Source organism: Terrapene carolina, unplaced genomic scaffold (genome assembly GCF_002925995.2).
Source record: "Terrapene carolina triunguis isolate 2854851 unplaced genomic scaffold, T_m_triunguis-2.0 Scaffold234, whole genome shotgun sequence".
Classification (NCBI taxonomy): Eukaryota; Metazoa; Chordata; order Testudines; family Emydidae; genus Terrapene; species Terrapene triunguis.
The window spans coordinates 8,249,769-8,268,874 of NW_020664585.1; the positions used below are offsets into that span (position 1 = coordinate 8,249,769).

The following is a 19,106-nucleotide window of genomic DNA, read 5'->3' on the forward strand; positions in this document are numbered from 1 at the left end:
ACACATTATACTCTCAAGAGTAAGGTGTGGCTAGGCACTGGACTGACATTCAGAAGAACTGGGTTCAGTTCCCAGCTCTGCTACAGACTCCCTACGTAGCCTGCTGTTCTGTGTTTGTACTGCCCCTAGCACAATAGGGTCCTGCTCCATGACTGGGGCTCCTAGGTCCTACAATAATACAACTAAACACCACATCATCTCTTTTGGGCCTCAGTTCCAAATGCGGAGAATACGCCTTTCTTTCTCTCATCCATTGTCTGTCTTGTCTATTGATAATGTCAGCTCTCCAGAGAAGGGACCATCTCTTACTCTCTTACCTGGCGCAGTAGAGGTATTAATAATAGCGATAAGATGCACACAAGGAAAACCAGTGAAAAACACTGAGGAGCAATGCAAAAATCCCAAACTCTGCTGACAAATGCAGAACAGCTAAGCAATCCAAAGTATATTATATACTCCTAGCACAGCAGTAATGGTGGTGTCTTGACTACGGAGGCCATCAGGTGTAAGAGAATGGAAATGGGATTGTTCCCTCTTGCTCCAGGTCTGAATGTGACCCTCCTGTAAGTTTCAGGAGTAACCAAAGTAAAAGAAGAGTCCGCAGCCTCCATTAAAAATGCTGATCTCCAGTAACATACCAGTACAAGACTGCATTTAAATCTTTTCTAATTAACTTGCTAATCAAGCCCTTTTTTAATATGTCCTATGATTCTTCTCAGTCTCCTGTGAGGATGGGGAGGCTTAGACATTTAATATAATTCTGTGGTTGAACTGAAACGTTAGGAAGCTTTCAGGCTATATTTTACTAGAACCAGATGAATTTCTAAGCTTGAAATACAGCATACAGAATGCTGATTAACTTTGATCTGGTGGCCATCTGTTACTGTGCTTGCAGTATGAGTAGCTCCATGAAATACTAGAAGCAAAGGGTTATTCTAACTACACACAAGATAGAGTAAATGAAGAAAGCCCCGTGGTTGAAGCACTGTTGCAAACTGTCTCTCTTCAGCATGTTTGGAAGATAAATCTTGGCTCCCAGAGGGAGCCCGCTTACTCCGATGTACCCACTGGGAGCCCTCGTACTCTGATGTACCCAGCCTCCGGTTTTTATTTGGATTACCAGAAAATGAAACATCAATCCATACATTTTATTCTAACTGCCTTTTGTGAAATTTCCCATCCAAAAGACTTGATTTCTGCTCATGTTAGAAGTTACAGTATTGGAAATAGGCCAGATCCTTAGCTGGTGTTGGTCAGCAAAGCTCAGCCCAATGTAGGACACTGGTTCAAATCCAGCTTGGGTTGGTAGTAACAAAGTTGTTACTATCTGAGGATTCTGGTGTTATGAAACTGTTTATTATTTGTATTGAGGAAATGCCTAGGGCCCCAGCCCTGGACCTGGACCCCATTGTGCTAGGCTCTGTACAAACACGGGGGGGAAGAGACAGTCCCTCACCCAACTTCTTGTCTACACAGGGATAATTACACCTCTAGAGTAATACCAGTAAAGCTCCCCATGTGGGCACTCTTCTTGCACAATAAGAATGCCTTTTTCTGGTTTAGCGTATCTCACTACAAAGTAACTGGAGAAAGGGACTAATTCCAGAATGAGTGTCTACATGGGGAATTATACCATAATCAGTAGAACTACAGTGGTACAATTACACTGGTATAGTTATGCCGCAAATTTCTCCTTGTTGACAAACCCTAAGACAAGAGAAAACAGGTAGATACAAACAAAACAGCTGTGGGAGGCACAAGGTAACAAAGATCCAATATTGTGAGTACTATGAAGTAGGGAACAGGAAGCTATGGTGGTCTTGGTCCAGTTTCCAGTGGACAAGTCTCCATATCTCAAAACAGACCGCCACAGTTGGTGGTAAGTGGCAGTCCCAGTGAATGGGCCATTGAGACAGAATTCCCCTCCCGCACCAGAGATGGTGTGCAGGGTGCTGTAAGTGGAGGCAGAGGCATTCTGGTGGGGCATCATGGGGAAGCATGGCCTCCCTCCGCCCATCCTGTGTGCTTGTATCTGTGGATTAAATAGAAAGCTGTGGGGCTGTTCCCATGAACACAAAGAGATATCACGGTGTGTGGGTTCCATCCTGCTGTGGAAGCGCGCCGCTGTCCATGGCAATGAGGAATGTGTACGGTGTGGGCAGGAAGCTGACAAACTTGCTTGTGGTGAGGTTGGGGGCTGGCAAAGACTCCCTTTACCCACCTTCATAGCAGGGCAAAGGAAGCACTCGGAACAGGACGAAAACTCGGCTTCTTGAAACAGTTGCTGGTTCACCTTCCTGTCCTGAACTAAGATGTTTCCCAACAAAAATGGCAAAGCTCAACAGCCAGTTAGAGGCTTTCTGATATCAAGGGACAGAGATGATGGATGCCCGACCTTTGCTTGCTGTCCATAATGGAAATAAGTGGGGAAAGGAGCTTAGGGAGGGAAGAATGGCATGATCGATGGTGTTATGGTATCAATGCCCTCATCTCAGAAAGAACCACGAGGACAGCTGAAGATATCGGCAGAGTGACTGAATAGGTCGGAAGAGACGGTAGCAGGAAAGGCAGAAAAGTCTCACTTATGAATATAGAAAACAAGAGTGTTTGTGAGGGCTGATAATGGAAATGGTTTCCGACATGCAAAGGCCTGGAGAGGACGCCGACACATAGCGAAAAGGCTTCTGTTTCCACCTCCCACCCCCACATTCCTTGCCATCAGATACTCCGACCTACACATGAGGAGCCATGGGGATGGCAGCACGAACGCAGTTTCACTTTGTAATTCACCAGCATGGGCCAGCTCCCCGCGGGGGCTGAGCTCTTTGCAATGAAAAAATCTCTGTTCTTCTTTAAAGGGGACGTTCACATGTCAACAAGCCAATTGGAGTTCCAAAGGAGGGGGTCAGAGGCCGGCCTGAGGGCCCATTGTGAGGCATGGGCCAGCCACACAAGCAAGCTAGCCCAGCGGCAGCTGCGGCAAGAATCTTGGAGTTTTCGTGGTGTGACCAAGATTTTTGGCAATGCCTTGGGTGAGGGTGAAGCTCTTTGCTGCTCAGGGAGCTTTGTGTTTCATACTCTCCCTGCTGTTTGGTCTCCCAGTGAAAGAGTGAGGCCTGGAATGATGGCTGCTGCTACGAGGGAGGAAGGAATCCCATAAGGTCCTAGGAGGGGTGGTGAACACAGCTCAGCTTGATGGGGTAAGTAGGTACATTCAGAATTCCATTAGCATTATTATTGCCATCCAAGAGGCCACTAGGCTTATTCCCCTGGCTGGGGCTAATGCTAAGATAAATAGTAGGTGGGCTCAGCTATTTCTGAAGCTTAGTGGGGATGCTGTATATACAGCACCTGTGTGAATTCAGCTGGCTTTGATCAAACTCACATTAGCATTCAAAATCTCAGGCTCAGGCAAGAAAATCCCATAATTAGGCTCCTTTATACATCAGATAACCCTAGGAAGAAAACACATTGTTTATACGTCACTCGGCTTAATCCACAATTTTTTACATGGCCATATGCTTTGTGCTTTTTCCTGTTAACTTTAAAGAGGTACTTGTTTCCCCTGATAATTCTTTCCTATCAGGTGCAGACATGGATCTCTGAACATGATAGCAGTTGGGTGAAATTCAAACCCATTTTTAAGTGTCATTCTGAGAGAGGTTGGTGGGTGTGACAGACACCTTTCATTCAGGAAGCAGTTAAGCTCCTTTTTGGAGTAAGATAGCTGAAACAATAGGAGCCACCATCCAAAACACAAGTCGCGTGCAAGGCTGGTCAGAAACTGAGCTACGTGAAGGGGTTTCACTGGGCATGTTTGATGGCAGTGCGTATGTCAGAAAGGAAGCACCGGAAGCAGCCAGAGAACCAGCAGAAAGTAGCATAAAAAAATAATAAAGCCAAGGAGACAGCCAAGAAGCACTTAAAGTGTGGCCCTGAGAGAAAGCTAGGAGAGAGAACTTTTTGGGCAGAGTTGCGGATGGAAGGAGGCGTGGAACTGTGAGCAAAGAAATTGCTCTTGTTTGATTCCTACTGTGTTTAGGGTAACAAGATTGTGTGTCCATTCTCTGCAAATAAACAGGATTGCATCAAAGAGATACCTGACCACTTCATTAATTTCTCCTCCTAACAGAAACAATCTGCACTATGAGCCAACCACACAAGTCATAAAGAGGTAACTATATATTCCATTATAGAAGGAGCATTCCACAAAGCAGCCTCCTGTTATCATAAAAGACTGAAGACTGGCTGTGGTTGATCCAGATGGTTCAACTAAAATTAAGATAGTAAAGTGCAATGATTTGTGGTTTGCATCTCTGAGATGTTTAATCCTTCGTTAAACTTGCAGTTGGAGAGAGGAACGAGGGAAATCCACCTCTGCTGCTGCTCGACTTAAAACAATGGCAAAATTTCAAAGTAACCTGCAGAAAGTAAGTAATGCTGCTGACAAACTGAGCTAGTAGAGGAGACATGCAAGTGACAGGGCATAAAAATAAAGGGAAGGGATTTTTGTTGTTGTGTGTAGGGGTGTGTGTGTGCGCACGTGCGATGGTTAAATTTCAGGTTTCTTCTCTCCATTGTCCAGTCTCATATTAGCCCCTGACCCTGTAACGATGCACCTGAATGAACCCTGTGCCTGTGCAGACTCCCGTCAGTGGGATGTCATACAGAGGTCCATGCTTGTGGACATGCTGTAGGGTCAGGGCTATAGGGAGGAAACGCTGGGCCCTGTCTTTGGAGTCAGGAGGAGTTCCACGGGCAGAGGGCTTGCAGGGAGGGAAGATGTAAGGCAATCCTACGCTCTTTGGAAAATCCCGCCCCAATTGTGGTTGTCGAGCACTTGAAACTCTGGCCCAGAGCTCTATTGAAAATCTGGTCCTGAGAGTACAAGGAAATTTACTGGGATTTGGTGTGATGGGAGGCCAAGCGAAGGAACCTTATTAAAGACTTGTAGTGTGGGAGGGTTGGGAGCCGCGAGGAAAAGCCAACCACAGCACCGAAGGAGGAAGTGAAATGGAAGCGATTGCACACGATCTATCTGTTGAGAAGAATCTTGGTCTGTTCAGCTTTTCTTTCCTCCCCCTCCTCCCCATTGGAGATATTTCCTGTGCAGACAGTCTCTATAGACATTTCCTGAGAAGGTTGCTCAGCCAAAGTCACATGCTTTTTTTTGGTTTAAGACATACTTTGTAAAGTTAAAGGAGGGGAGGGAGGAATAGATGATACTGAGGCAACATCATCTGCTCAGACACAAAGTAAGCAAGTTACCAGCCAAATATAATAGGCTTTACATCAAATCCACACACTCTTTTAGAACGTGCAACGGCAAAGCATCATCTTGCCGGCTTGGAGCCTGTTTCACTCACGCATTCTACGGCTTCATTACCTTGAGCTTTGCAAAGTGCTGTTTTTCTCAGGACACAGGGCAAAATCCAGATCAAGCAGACACCCCATGGAAGTTTCTGGGCTTGCTGCATCAGTTATGAATGTAAAAAACTGCTTGAGCTCCAGCACCTCTTTCATTACAAATTAAGCACTGGGCAACTCAAACACAGAGAGCACCCAGCAAGCATGTGGGTCATAGAATTCCTCTCCACAGCACGCAGGGGCTGATTCTGCAAGGGGTCAAACCATTTCTGCAAGGTGCTAAATGCCCTCAACTCCTGCTCTCAGCACTGTGCCAGTGGCTGGGCCAGATCCATAGCCGTCCTCCCCTCCCCAGTGACGGTGTAACCAACGCCCAATAATTGTGGTTTCCCTGACTTTTGGCAAGTCTCAACATGGAGCTCACCATGAATTCACAGCCACCTCCCAAGCTCCCACTATGGACCCCTCATGTACAGGACATTCTGCAGAATAAAGGTAATAAGGAGAGATAACAGCGATGCAGTTAGTCACAGGCATGGTGCCACAGCAAAAGCCGAGGGAGCGGTAAATGTTCGCGCAATGAGGAAAATCCAGTCATCGATATGGTGCTATATCTCAGATGGTGGTGAAGTTATGCTAAGTGCTTTGGTAGTCTATTCCGCTCAGTGGGACAGTCTCTGATCTCAGTTACTCTGGGAGGGACACATCCAGAATAACTTAATCTTGCGGTGATCCTGACAGGAAAGAAAAGCAAGTTGCATCTTTGTTAATTCTCCTCCCCCCCAAATCAGGATTTGGTGAACAAAAGAACTTGCAGACGTTGCTTGTAAAAGCACTGAGCTGAATGGCACCTGTGCCAGGGATCATTTTACACACTGTACAAACACAGGATCTGCGCTGATGCTGGTAGGGAGATGGGACGTGTCTGGGGCTGACCTGTTCTGGAAGAGGAGGAGGAGGAAAGCAACTGGAAGATGGGGAAAATGTGTTTGAATCTGAATGCTGAGGGAAAAGGTGAAAGGAACATCAGAGACAGCCATGACACAGGAAGTTCTAGACCCATTATAGACTATCAGTACTTTTGATGGATTTTCAAGCCTGATAAAGACATATCAGGGCTCTCAGTCACTCTGCCCTGAATGAATGCAAAGTGAATCCAAAACACCAACCTGGCTAATAAAACACTTAATAGCTAAGGAAAGCTAATCAGAATAGCTAAGGAAAGCTAATCTCAAGGCTGATTGGTCAACGTGTCAAAGGAAGGACTAAGTCTACACCTCACAGACAGGAAACCTAGTGCCTGTGTTTTCTTGGGGTGTGAATAACAATGTTAGACCTCAGTGGGTCATAGATTCACCATCGGAGAGCACCTCCTCACGGTGAGACCTGGCATTGCAGCCCATCTGCCTCACCCTCCTCCTCTTGACTTTGGTGGTCTGTGGAGTCACTTGTCCTTCCAGGCAGATCACCCTAAGAGTCCCACTCTTCCAGGGTAACGAAGTTCCGACTCAAAGGAAAAAAAACGTTCCCACCCTTCCCAGGCTCAATCTTCAACAGACTCTTCGCTCCTCCCCAGGCTGTGCAGAATTCTTCCTCGCTCTATCACAGAGTGAGGCCTCCCAGGGCCATCTCCCTGAAGGCCCAGCTCTTCCCGAGCTGCTGACCCGCAGGGCTTCTTCCCTGGAGTCTCTCCTCTCCCAGAGCTGCTCTAGGAGTCCTCTTCTCCCCAGCTGCCCTCTCCCTTCAGGGTACAGGCACTTTCCTGCAGGCCCCTCTGTGGTTGCTTTCAGAGCAAGCTCCCAACTACCTCCCTCCTGGGCCTACTCTCCCTATTATCCTCAGTCTTAGCATTATAGGAAACCCCTGGTCTAGTTCTCCCCAGCTGGGTCTAATCCTTAATTACTGGTCTCCCTCCAGGTGCCACAGAAAATGCTAATTGGGCTCTCTGGCTCCCCTAAGCCCTGTTTACACAGTCCAGCACAGTGAGGCTGTGCGAGGGAATGTGAGAGGGGCCAGACTGTAAAAGAGGGCGTTGTGCTGCCTCTAAATAGGTTGATGGGAGTGGGGGAGTTTGCAGGTGAGATGGGAAAGAGCCGAGGCACCTGGGACTATATGGAGCCTGTGACCCAAAACTTAAGCCCTGTATGGAATGTGAGGCTAGCAGCCTCTATCCCAGCCCACTCTATACTAGTATGCACATTTGTTTCTGCTGATACAGAAAGAATATTTCCATTTTGCCTTTGCAGCTTATTTCAAGCAACTCCGCTTTCCACTTCCAACAAGTGTTTTAAGCACTAAGGGGCAGATGCTCAGCGGGTGTAAAATGAAGGCAGTGGAGCTATGGCAGTTTACAACAGCTGAGGCTCCGCCCTTAAGTAAACATTTTAAACTTTCCACCAGCTGGGCTAAAATAAGCTGTGGTACGAAACATTAAAAGCCAAGAAAGAGCCACAGAGACTGAGAAATGAAATGAGACCCCGTCTCGCTGACATGTACTTTTTTCTTCTTTCTATTTCTGGAATTTAAAATTTCCCCCACAAAGCATTACAGGAACAGGGGGTCCAGTTTTGGGTCCACATTTCCAAAAGGATGTTGAGAAATTGGAAAGGATTTGGAAAAGAGCAACTAGATTTGGAAAAGAGATGCAAGAATGATTCGAGATATGGAAACCTGCCTTATAGTGAGAGGCATAGAGAACCTATTTAGTTTATTGAAGAAATGATTAAGAGGTGACTTGATCATGGTCTACAAATACCTACTTGGAAGAGATTTCTGATAACGGACAGCTATTGGCAGAAAACGGCAAACAAGATCGAATGATTGGAAGCTGAAACTAGATAAATTCTGATTAGACACAAGGTGAAAATTTTTAACAGTGAGAGTATTTAACCATTAGAACAGCTTATTCAGGGAGGTGGTGGATTCTCCATTACTTGTAGTCTTTTAAAATCAAGACTTGCTACCTTTCTAAAAGAAATGCTACAGCTCCGACAGACGTTATGGGCTTGATGCCGAGTTTACTGGGTGAGGTTCTGTGTCAGGCAGGAGATCACACTAGATAACAACGGTCTTTTCAGGCCTTCAAATTTATAAATCTGTGAATCTAGGAAGAGTCAGAAATCCTATTTCAGGATGACACAAAGTGTTAATTCAGAAGGCACGTGGGGTGAGATAGCCTGGTGGCATTATGCCAGGCTTCTTATTTTAGCACTGGCCTTGGCTCCATTGCTGCCTTCCTTTAACTTTACACACAAAAGATGCAGTGTACCAGAGCTGGGGTCACAGGGTAGTTTGGAAACAGAGCTGAACATCACAGGTGGCATCTAGGACCCAGACACCAATAGCTTTATGCATTTGAGAAGTACCACTGGGACTGATCCAGCCTTTAAATGTTTGTGGCATGGGGCCTGTCATTGACCTTCAGTGCTGGGGAAGTTCAGATTCAGACGAGAGTTTTGTAGCTTATGCCCCTCTCTCTTTGAAATAAAATACTCTCTCTTCTATCTCTGCTTCTACGCAGAGTGTGGGACAGTGACCGGCAACGAGCTCAAGATGGTGACATTTAGTTAACACTAAATGGAAGAAACAGTCATTAGACAGAGGCCAAATTAGCGACCAAAAGCATTGATTAAAGAGTATCACAAGCCACAAAACTCAGGTCTGTATTTTAAAGATCAGAGTTTGGCTCTAAGGCTTTGGATCAGCACGTTATCAAGAGAACCACAGACATCATGACAGAATTTGGATTTGGATTCAGAACGCTCTCAAAGTTAAAGGAAGGGAGGATGGTTTTGTGGTTAAGGCACTGGGCTGGAACTCAGGAGATCTGGGTTTTGTTCCTGGTTCTACTACAGACTCCCCATGAGATCTTGGGTGAATCACTTCACCTCTCTATGCCTTAATTGCCCCATCTGTAAAAGGAGAATACTTACCCACCACACTGGGTTATTGTGATGCTTAGTTAATTAGCACTATGAGGTCTTCATATGGAAGATGTTATAAAGGTACAAAGTATTATTATTTTGGCTTAAACTTTTGATCACTAAAATCTGCACCCGCGCACACTAGTAAACATCCATGCATGCTGTGCAATTCTAATACATGGGGATGCACTTTGCAGAGTGACACAATGGGGTTTGCAGGTGTCAGACTGCTTAAAGTCTGCGCAGATGATTATCGCCGCAAAGCGCAGGTTTGCAGGTCACTCTGCGTCCTAGAAATTAAATTGATATCATTCAGGGGTGTTTGGGTCCCCGTATTTCATTTTGGCTCATCTCTATATAGCATACTGCATTCCTTGATAATCATCAGTGACAAAGGAAATTATGAAGAAAGGTTATTATGGCCCAAGTAGCATTGAGTTATAGCACCTGGAAAGCATTAAAATCTGACAAATCAGTCTGTATAAACAAATTAAGACATTTTCTGACTGGATTTAACGCAGCCATAACAGACCGTTCAGATTTCTCGCCCTCTCTCTTTGTGTCTGTAGAATGAAGGACAGCAGTTTATATTTTTCACACTCGTTCTGTTCATCACTACCAATGAATAAGCAAGTTACAATGTAATAAATGATCAAATTCAGCATCACCTGAATTCAATGGTGAAACTCCCAATGACACCAGTGGAAGCAGGCTTAGGCGAATGATGAGTGCTTTTGAAAATCCCAACCAGAATATCCGATGTGGCATCAGTCACCTGAGAAAAAGATTCTAGACTGGACGGTAAAGCAGAAACGCTGGAGTGAACGGCAGAGTTGGACTGAAAGGGGCTAGTGAATGGGTTTGTGGTATGAACACACCCAGAGAGAATTCAAAAAGGTTCCTTGTGAATATTCACGAACAAATCTGTAGGCATTAGCTGAGCCCTGGCAAATGCCACACTCCGACCTCCAACGCCTCGTTTCATAGATTCATAAATATTAAGGGACCATTCTGACCATCTAGTCAGACCTCCTGCATAACACAGGCTGAAAGCCTCACACAGTCAGCTCTGCATCAAGCCCATAACTTCTGTTAGAGCTGTAGCACCTCTTTTAGAAAGAAAAGTAGGTTCACCGGAAGGACAACTGTTCTCTGCGATAATCAAAAGTGTGTTTGGAAGTTCAGACTGTTTCTATGAAGATGCAGCGATATCCCCAGCTGGAAGTTATGGCTGCCTCCATGTTTACAGTCAAACCAACCGCCATGATATCTCTTCCTCACTATTAGAGCCAAAAATCTGTTACTCCAGTGAGGAGCACTGGGAAGAATTCTGCTGGACTTGGACGCAGCGGCCAAAGAATAAGCCTAAAACATCTGTTCATTTTAAGGGAGTAATCAGCCTGAAAACATTAGGCAGCCCTCAAGATGAAAGCTGGTTGCGTGGCGAGCTGCATAATAAATAAACCTTTTAATGTCTCCAGAAAAAGAGTAAGAAAGAACTGCAGACACGGCCTTGTCCCCTTCCTAAAGCACTTTAGGATTTAGTGCACGGCCAGCTTCTCCGCGGAAATGGAGATATGCTGACATAAGCCAGCGAATTCACAGGGCCCCATTTCACCACCGCACAAAGTTGCTCCTTGCTCGCTGTTTAACTTGCAGTGTCCTAGGGCAGATGTGCCATTGCCCACAGCAGGACAAATTCTTTCTTCTGCCCCCAGCACATTTCCACCTCACCCTCCTTTTTAGAGTGGATCTCTTCTCTGCATGTGTGGTTGGAGCTAGTAGTGAGGATGTGATGGTATGAGATGACAGATGGCATCTTTCCCCGTGTAATGCTCCTTATTTACCATTGATTGTGGTGCTGCTTACAGGCTAGGGCTCCATTGTGCTGTACAAATGTCAAATACATGTCCTCGCCCCAAAGAGCTTAAGATCAGGTTTTAAAGGTATTTGGGGGTTGATGTGCTCAATGCTGCGGTTCGTATGAGTGTTAGGAGCCTAGGAGAGTTAGGCTCCTAAATCACCTAGGTGGTGCAGTGTTGAATGGAGCAATGCCTAAATATCTTTGAAAATCTGGGCCTTCATGTCTAGATGCTTCGCTCTGCTCCATGTAAGGAAGCCGAATGTCTGGACTTCATTGCGGAGATGCCGTTCATTGGGTCAGGCTAATGTTTTGCAGAAGAGGCCTCTTGTTAGGAGAGACCGAATGCACTGAAAGCACCAGTTATAAGAAGCAACCATGGCCCATGTCTCAGGTGAATGCTTCACAAGTCATAGGTCGCAGCTGGAAGCATTTGGGGTGGGGGGCGGAAATTCAAAATTACTGTCAAAAGCATTTCTCTCTAATTTTAAATGTAATTGGTTAATCTTATTTTATTTGTCTTATTGCTCCTAAGTTTATGAAACTCTTGGGGCCCAGCTCTGCTCTCAGTCACACCAGGAGTACATCCACTGGCTGTGGTGGAGTTACTCTGGATTTATCCCACCTGCAGCGGCCTGCCGTATTGCCTAGACTTGCCTCTGGTACCCAAGAACGCTGTATACAAAGAAGGGAGAAATCGTGTTTGACCAATGCGCTCATCTAATCGTCCCAATGATCCACTGCTGGCAGCTGCCTGCGGCCCATCCCCCAGGCCAGCGCAGGGCAGCGACGGGCTGCTCGGTGCCCTGTTGCTCCCTGGGCCAGCTGCCCGTGCTGTGCATAGCAGTGAGGAAGGGAGAGCAGCAGCCTCTGTGGGACTACAACATCCCTCCCAGGCGTGTGGGAGGGGAGTGGATGGGAAGGGGCAGAGCCTTGGCTCCACCCCCACAACACACTGGCTAGCACAGCTGTGCTGGCTCACTGGTGGATGTGTCCTGTGCCAGAAATAAGGCTGGCCCAAGGTTTGTCCTCCTGGGGCAAGGGGAAACCGGGAAGCAGCGTCAGTCTGCTCCTGGGACGGGTCCTATACATATATGCTGCCCTTCATGTAGGGCTTGTGGCAAAGCCACGGTCAACCACTGTGATATTGCAAGTCAGATCAAACTCATCTCTGTAATATTTATGGCAGAAATGCTCCATTTAGTTTCCCATTATGCTGCAGGGATTTCCAGCAAATCAGCATTCTGGGCTGTGCAAAGACGGACATGCTTTTGCCATCCGCACTGTGTCTGATAAACACTCCTACCTAGCGTGGAGCGGCTAAATACATCTGGCAGCTCTTCCAAATCTCGTATCTCTCCCCTGCCCATGCACGTGCACAGACATATGGAGTTTGCTACTTTGACTTGCATGAGAGTCAAAAAGCTGTCAAGCAGCGCTCACATTTAATGCCACTCATCATCATCAATTGTTCTCCAAATAAAACAGGCCACATAGCCAAGCAAAATGCTTTGGAAGATTTTTTTTCCACTGGATGTACGTCCAAAATAAATACTGAAAAATCTGTTACTCCAAGCACTTCTCCTAGATCCTTCTAATTCAAATCAGTAGTAAACCACCAATCTGCACAAAACTGCGTGTGACTGATGAAAACTCAAGTCAACATATTGCCACAGGTTTCCCGGAGCGCATTGTTCTCCATCACGGTTAGCCTGTGAGGAAGAGCACCCCTCTTGCACATGCTAAGCCAAGAATCCTTGCTAGTCTTCACACGTATTCACTGCTAACAGACACATCACATAGAACCCTGAGGAATCCAGCAATTTGGGCTCACTGGGTTTGTGCAAGCCCATTTTTTTTTTGCTTCGGGTCTCTGTCTCCCTTACTGTGCCAGTTATGACTGTATCGAGGGCTCACAGCTTTTGTCTTTTACATTCAAGCAACAACCCCACCCCCACCTCATTGCAATCCTCCCCCCTGCATAAAGTGGGAAGCTGAGCATGATACACATTCCACACGACTGGGAGAAATCCTTCCTTTTCCTTAGGTTGTGGAGGAGCAGCAGCTCTAGGTAGCTAATGCTGCTGCCCTGAGGCACTACCGTAGGTTCTCTTGCACCTCTGCTCCATGGAGAACAAAACCAGCAGGTCGACATAGCAGCCGATCCATCGTCCTCGACTCGTTGTATTCTTCCCAGGCCTGCCTCCCTGTCACAAGGTTCACTCACCACTGGGTGCCTCCCTGTGGTTGGGTTTGGGGATTAGCTCTATTCAGGTCTGACACCCCCTCCCTTGCATAGTGGCCTCCTCCCCCCCCCGCACTCCTTGGGACTCGGGTGCTCCCTTTTTTGTGGCTTGGCCTTCCAGCCAGGTCAGTAGTTTTCCCTTCCGGAGTAACAGTCTCTCAGGACGAACTGTCTCAGGCAGTCTTCAGCTCTATTGCCCAGACCATGCCACTGGCATGGCAGGGGAACCCTGGCCCACCCACTACTCTGGGTTCCAGCCCAGGGACCCTCTGCCCCAGCAACCACAGTCTGCCCAATCCCAGTTCCTATTGCTGTTTCTCTGGGCTCTTTCCTATTGTCCTGTCTCTGTCTTCTGGCCTACCACTGAAGCCTCCTCTGCTCCCTGTGGCTACTTCACCCTCTCCCAGGTTCTTGCCAGAGTTTGTACTCCCAGGCAGGATCCCAGGGTTTATTCCGCGTGTGCATTCTCTCCTCGCCTCTCCACGCTAGAGAGTGACTGCGGAGTTCCTCCCTGCAGCCCCCTCTTATCACCAACTTCCTCTCTTCATGCCTTGCCCAGCTGGGCTTCAGCAGCCATTAGACTGTCTCAGCCCTGACTCTCTTCCAGTGCAGACTGTCACCCTGGTAATTGGCCCTTTTTACCTAGACAGGCCCTGTCACGTGCCCCCAAAGCTTTCGGTACAGGGATGTGTCGGGAAACCCAGCCCTATCCCTTCCCTGTGCCACGGCAATGCACCACTTCTGCTGCAGACGTGGCCTCCTATTGCTAGATTTAGGGGCGCTCCGTTTCCTATCCCTTCTCTGTGCTGTAGGAAGGGACCAGCTCTGCTGCAGGCAGGGTGCTCCCAGGGCTGTGGAGCAGGATTTGCTCCTCAAACCACAGCTCTGCCAAACCCAGAGTTTTGCCTGGATTTGGGTCCAAACCACCCAGTTAATGTCAATGGGTTCCACCCAAAGGGTCCAGATTCACTCAAAGCTCAAGTCAGGCTCACACAAGACTTGGCCCAGGGTCTACAAACAAGAGTCCTCTGTCCCCAGCAGATGTTTGGGTGAACCTGACTCATGTTTCAAGTCTGCAACAAAATTTATGAAATGTTCACACAGCTCCAGGAACCCACAAATGGCCAACGCCAAAGTGAATAATGGGCCCCAGGCTTGGGGTTGGGTTTTTTTCGGTTGGCAGCCCCTTTGTTTTAATGTACTAAACTCTGTGGTTAAATAACATTCTGGTTTGTAGGAAAACTTGCCTCCAGCCAGCTGCTTGCCTGATGGATTTCATAAGTCAGTGCACAGCTCTGCACCTCTCGCCATGTCTATGTGACCTGCTGTGACAAGCATGCTAAGTAGTGAGACCTGGGCAAATTCAGCACTGGGGTAAGCATGCAAAACTCCACTGACTTCAATGGAGTCCCACCTGGTTAGGGTAGTGGTGAGTTTGGCCCAGTGTGCACTAGTTGTATTTTCTTTTTTGCGAAGCAGTGGGCATCTCAGAATCTAAGGGTATATCTTCGCTGGAGGTGTAATTTCCATCTTGGGTAAACAGCCCTGCGCTAGTTCTGATGGAGTTGGCATGCTGAAAATAACAGTGTAGCTGTGACTGTGTGGGCTAGCTGCCCGGACTATAATCCCATCTGAGACCGTAGGTATGTACTTGGACAGCTGGCCTCTCCCACTGCCCGTGCACTACACTGTTTAGAGTGCTAGCTCATTCAAAGCTAACACAGGTACGTCTACCTGAGCTGGAAATTACATCTCCAGCTCGAGTGTAGACACACCCTAAAGTCAGAATCATCCACTGGTCCAGTTCCTGTTCCAGAGTGCACTATGTCTTAATGCGAGCCACTTCTCTGTTTACTCTGAGTTGCACACTCACCAGAGCATCTCTGCTGTTCAGAGCTAGGCTGGTGAATGGTTGGGTTGGAAGGATGGCACGGCCGACAAACATACATGATGATGCTCAGACAGCAGATGTTCTCAGCACCTTCAGGCTTATTCCTTGCTGCAAGACTTCTTTGGGTTTGTTGCCTCTGCAAGAATTCTTGGTTGCTTTTTTAACAGCTTGTCCAAGAGATGGGGAAAAGGAAGAATGGGATTTGGGTCTCTCTCTCGGGCACCTGTTATACTATCCTTACACAGATGCTTCTTAGCTGGGTGACATTCCACTGACCATGGACATAAAGCAACTATAAAAGAAATACCGTATCCATGTCATCATGCCTTCAGCAGTGACTGTGAAGGACCCCCGAGAGACAGAACACGAAAGCCTGCGACTGACATGGCTGTGTTCTTGTTGGCCGTTCTTTGTGTTCTGGAGGTGACCACAATGTGCTAGGTAGCGTCCCCACACATAGTCCCTGGCCCAGAAAGCTTATACGGTGTTGGCTGCTTGTTGTTTGGTATAATAGGGTCTATGATAAAAGCAATGACACAGCTGCATTAATGTGAGTTGCAGGGCAACGATACAGGACCTGGGGGGCATATAGCTGCAGTATGTTGTGAATGGTGGGACTTGTTTTGAAGACTCAACCCACTGGTGGTCTCACTTCCCAGGGGTCAACGTGGCAGCAGGATCCTTGAAGAATTGAGCCGTTTTCCCAAACAGCCTGCTTTTGCCCAGGATGCATCCTCCCTCTAGCAGGCCTTCCATTGTGGTGGCTTTCTTCTGCCCTAAAGAACCAGACCTTTCAAATGTCTGTACTGAATCCTAGATTGTAACCCGAGTCTTGTACAAGATTTTTGCCTATTATTCTCTCTTGACATTTTAGAAGCAGTAAATCTGATCTCTCTTGATAACCTCCCGAAGGTACAGCACAGAAAGCAGACAGCTCAGTCTTCCAGCACTTGGAAGCTGGGAATCTAAATGCAAACACCACGGTGCACATGAATCCTGTAACAGTTACCATCATGACATATCACAAGGGGATGTAGCCTCCTTGCAGGTTGAGTGCCACCTGGACTGATCTCTAGACAGTCTGGCTGGACATTCAGTCTATGTCCATTATTGGTGATCTTATCACGCCACTGAAGCTTTTGGAGACCACGTGATTGACCATGCAGCAGCATTCCTTGGTAAGCATGTTCATAGTTCATCGGTCTTTCATCTTAATAACACATCCATACCAAGAAACCTGACAAAACCGCACCAGTGCCAATGGAGGTAGTTGCTAGGTTTGGCTGTGAATAGCTTAAAGGGCTGATTTTATCCTGCCCTTTAATATAGAGCAGCTGTGTTACAGGTCTCATCGAGCGCCCCCTCTTGGCCACTCACCTAACTGCTATGGGGGGGACGAGCGGTGGGATCCCGGGTGCTTTAGGCTCCGGGGTCTGAACGGAGCCCAGGCATTGTCTCTATCTTAGGGTCTCTGGGGACTCTCAGGAAATAGATCTCCCATCTGGCACCCTTTCCTCTGAGCATAGACCATACGGCCCACTGCCGAGTCCTTGGAACCAGTGCTGGCCCCTTAGACACCCCATGTAGCTTAAACACACCCTGTCCCAGAACTCTACCCGAAGGACAGGCACTGACATACACCTAGAGTTGGGGAGGCAGGGTCAGAGGCTTTGCTGTGGCCACATAGCTGAAATTTCACCTGGAAATTGTCATTTACATGAGAATGGAGGTGCAGCTCCCAGCAAGAACTTGGGTTCGCACTCAATCCCTTTCATTAAGGAGCAGGGAAAGGTGAAAAAAGACAGGTGGGCCAGATTCTGCTCTCAGTCACTCCCAGGGAGATCTGGAGTAACTCCATTGATCAGATTTATGTTGGCATAAGGGAGATCAGAATTAGGCCCAAGATACTGAATAGCAAGGGAGGAACAGCCTGGGACATGTCTTCCAAAGTGCAGCGAATATTTTGCTTGTCAGAATCTAACATGTGTGCGTAACTCAAGGCTGCAGTAACCATGAAGTTGATTTTTTCCCCCCAAACAGCCCATACGAAGGCAAGGAAAGCCGGTCTGTTGAGAGAGCCTATTCCTAATGGTCTGACAACAAGCCCAATATTTTTCTTGGCTTGGGGAGCTGAATGGTTACCTTGATTGAAACTAGTTTCTAATGCACATTTCAGACAGTAAGGCAGACTGCCGCTTTGTGGCTCGCATAGGATCAGTTACACAGAATTTCAGAGAAGGCTTTCTCTCTCCCTCCCAAAACAAACAATCCCGCCTGCCCCCCAAATCCCACAACAAGCCTTGTTTTGCTCAATGTGGCAAGGTAAATTTGGCTCCTTACATGAACTGCTGAGAAGGGGAGTTTCATTTCAGGTGGCGACACTGCACAGAGTCGCCTCCCGCTGCTCGCCAAGCTGACAAAAAGGTTAATGAAACAGAGCAGGCATTTCATCAGAGGGAATACTGAAAATGAGGGAGAGAGCCGCTGTTAATGATAACCAGATCTGCGCGCCTCAGCCCCCGCCACACCGGCTTTCAAATATTTCCCTCACACGCCGCATAGAATCCAAGGAATACCAGGAAATTGCAATTGTTAGACTGGCCAAAGAATGGATTTCATTTGCATTGTTTTAGCCTCTTTGTCACAACCCTTATTTCCACCCCCCTGCCTACCCAAAACAATAATATCTTTATATAGTGCCTTCCATCTTGAGACATCCTAAAGCACGGTACACGCTCCTCCTACCACTGAAACACAGTAGCTGCTTTCTGCAGGGTTTCTTGTAACTTTCGCTGAGGCCTTCTCTACGTGCAAAGTTGCAAGGAAATCAGTTTAAAACCCAATTTAGTTAAACTGGTACAAACCACTGTGCAGACATTCAATGGTTTCAACCTGGTTTATATCAATTTAGTTTAAGTCAATTCCTTACTAATTTAAGCTGCATCGATATAAACCAGGTGGAAATCAACTGAAGACTGACCACAAAGGGGTTTGCACTGGCTCAATTGAATGGATTTAGATGAACCAGTGCACCTTTGTGTGTACACCAGGGCTGCAGCAGCTGGTACTAGCACTGTCCGAGACAGGCTGGATCACTGGTCCCAGGGAAAACAGCAGCTATTTAGCCGTTCTCAGCAACATGATACAATTGGTTTAGTGCAGTGGGACTAGAGTTAGGCACAATGTAGTTGCTCAAATTAGAACGTGGCCCGAATACCTGGGCTAATATCCCTGCTTTTGAAAAAGTTCCTGGGGATCTTTAATGACATCAAGTGGCCCAGCCCTTGGTTTTACATACCATCGGAAATACGGTAGCTCCAGAAACAGAGAGCCCCTTGGCACCACGGTGAGTCTAGGCGTCATTCCTGATTCACAGCGAAGAGATCTGTTCTATTGAATCACCTAAACCACTTTCTGTAGCACGTTAACAGTTCCTAGCTCCATGCCGGAGTTGGGAGAGACACCGGTTCATTACTGACTCAAAAGAAAAGAGCCCCACCGACTGAATCACTAATAGCCCGGTTTTCAGAGATCCCCAAGAAGTCAGCGAGAGCAATGAGGGCTCAGCAGCTCAGAAAAGGAGGCTACAGCCAGGGACGACACCGGTTAGTGCGGTCCCACCCAGAGGTCAGTTGGCTGCAATGGGAGGTTGGACTAAAGAACAGGAATGAGACGCAATGAATCACTGGCATTCTGAGCTGCCCTTCCTCCCTGCAGTGGCTGTATGCAAGCCGCCAAAGTGAGTCAAGAAAGCATCGGTCTCATTGATAGGGCAGGTCCCTAATCAATCCCTGGAGCAGGGCCAATAGCATCCCGGGG

At 47.3% G+C, this 19,106-nt stretch overlaps 1 protein-coding gene across 1 annotated transcript in view; it reads right to left on the minus strand.

Moving 5' to 3' along the window:
* CCDC92 (coiled-coil domain containing 92) overlaps window positions 1-18,649 on the minus strand; it is a 61,951-nt gene extending 43,302 nt beyond the window's left edge. The window contains exon 1 of the mRNA XM_024196828.2: window positions 18,586-18,649. The gene's annotated coding sequence lies outside the window, so the exon portion shown is untranslated. The remainder of the gene's footprint in view (window positions 1-18,585) is intronic.
* Between the last annotated feature and the right edge of the window lie 457 nt (window positions 18,650-19,106).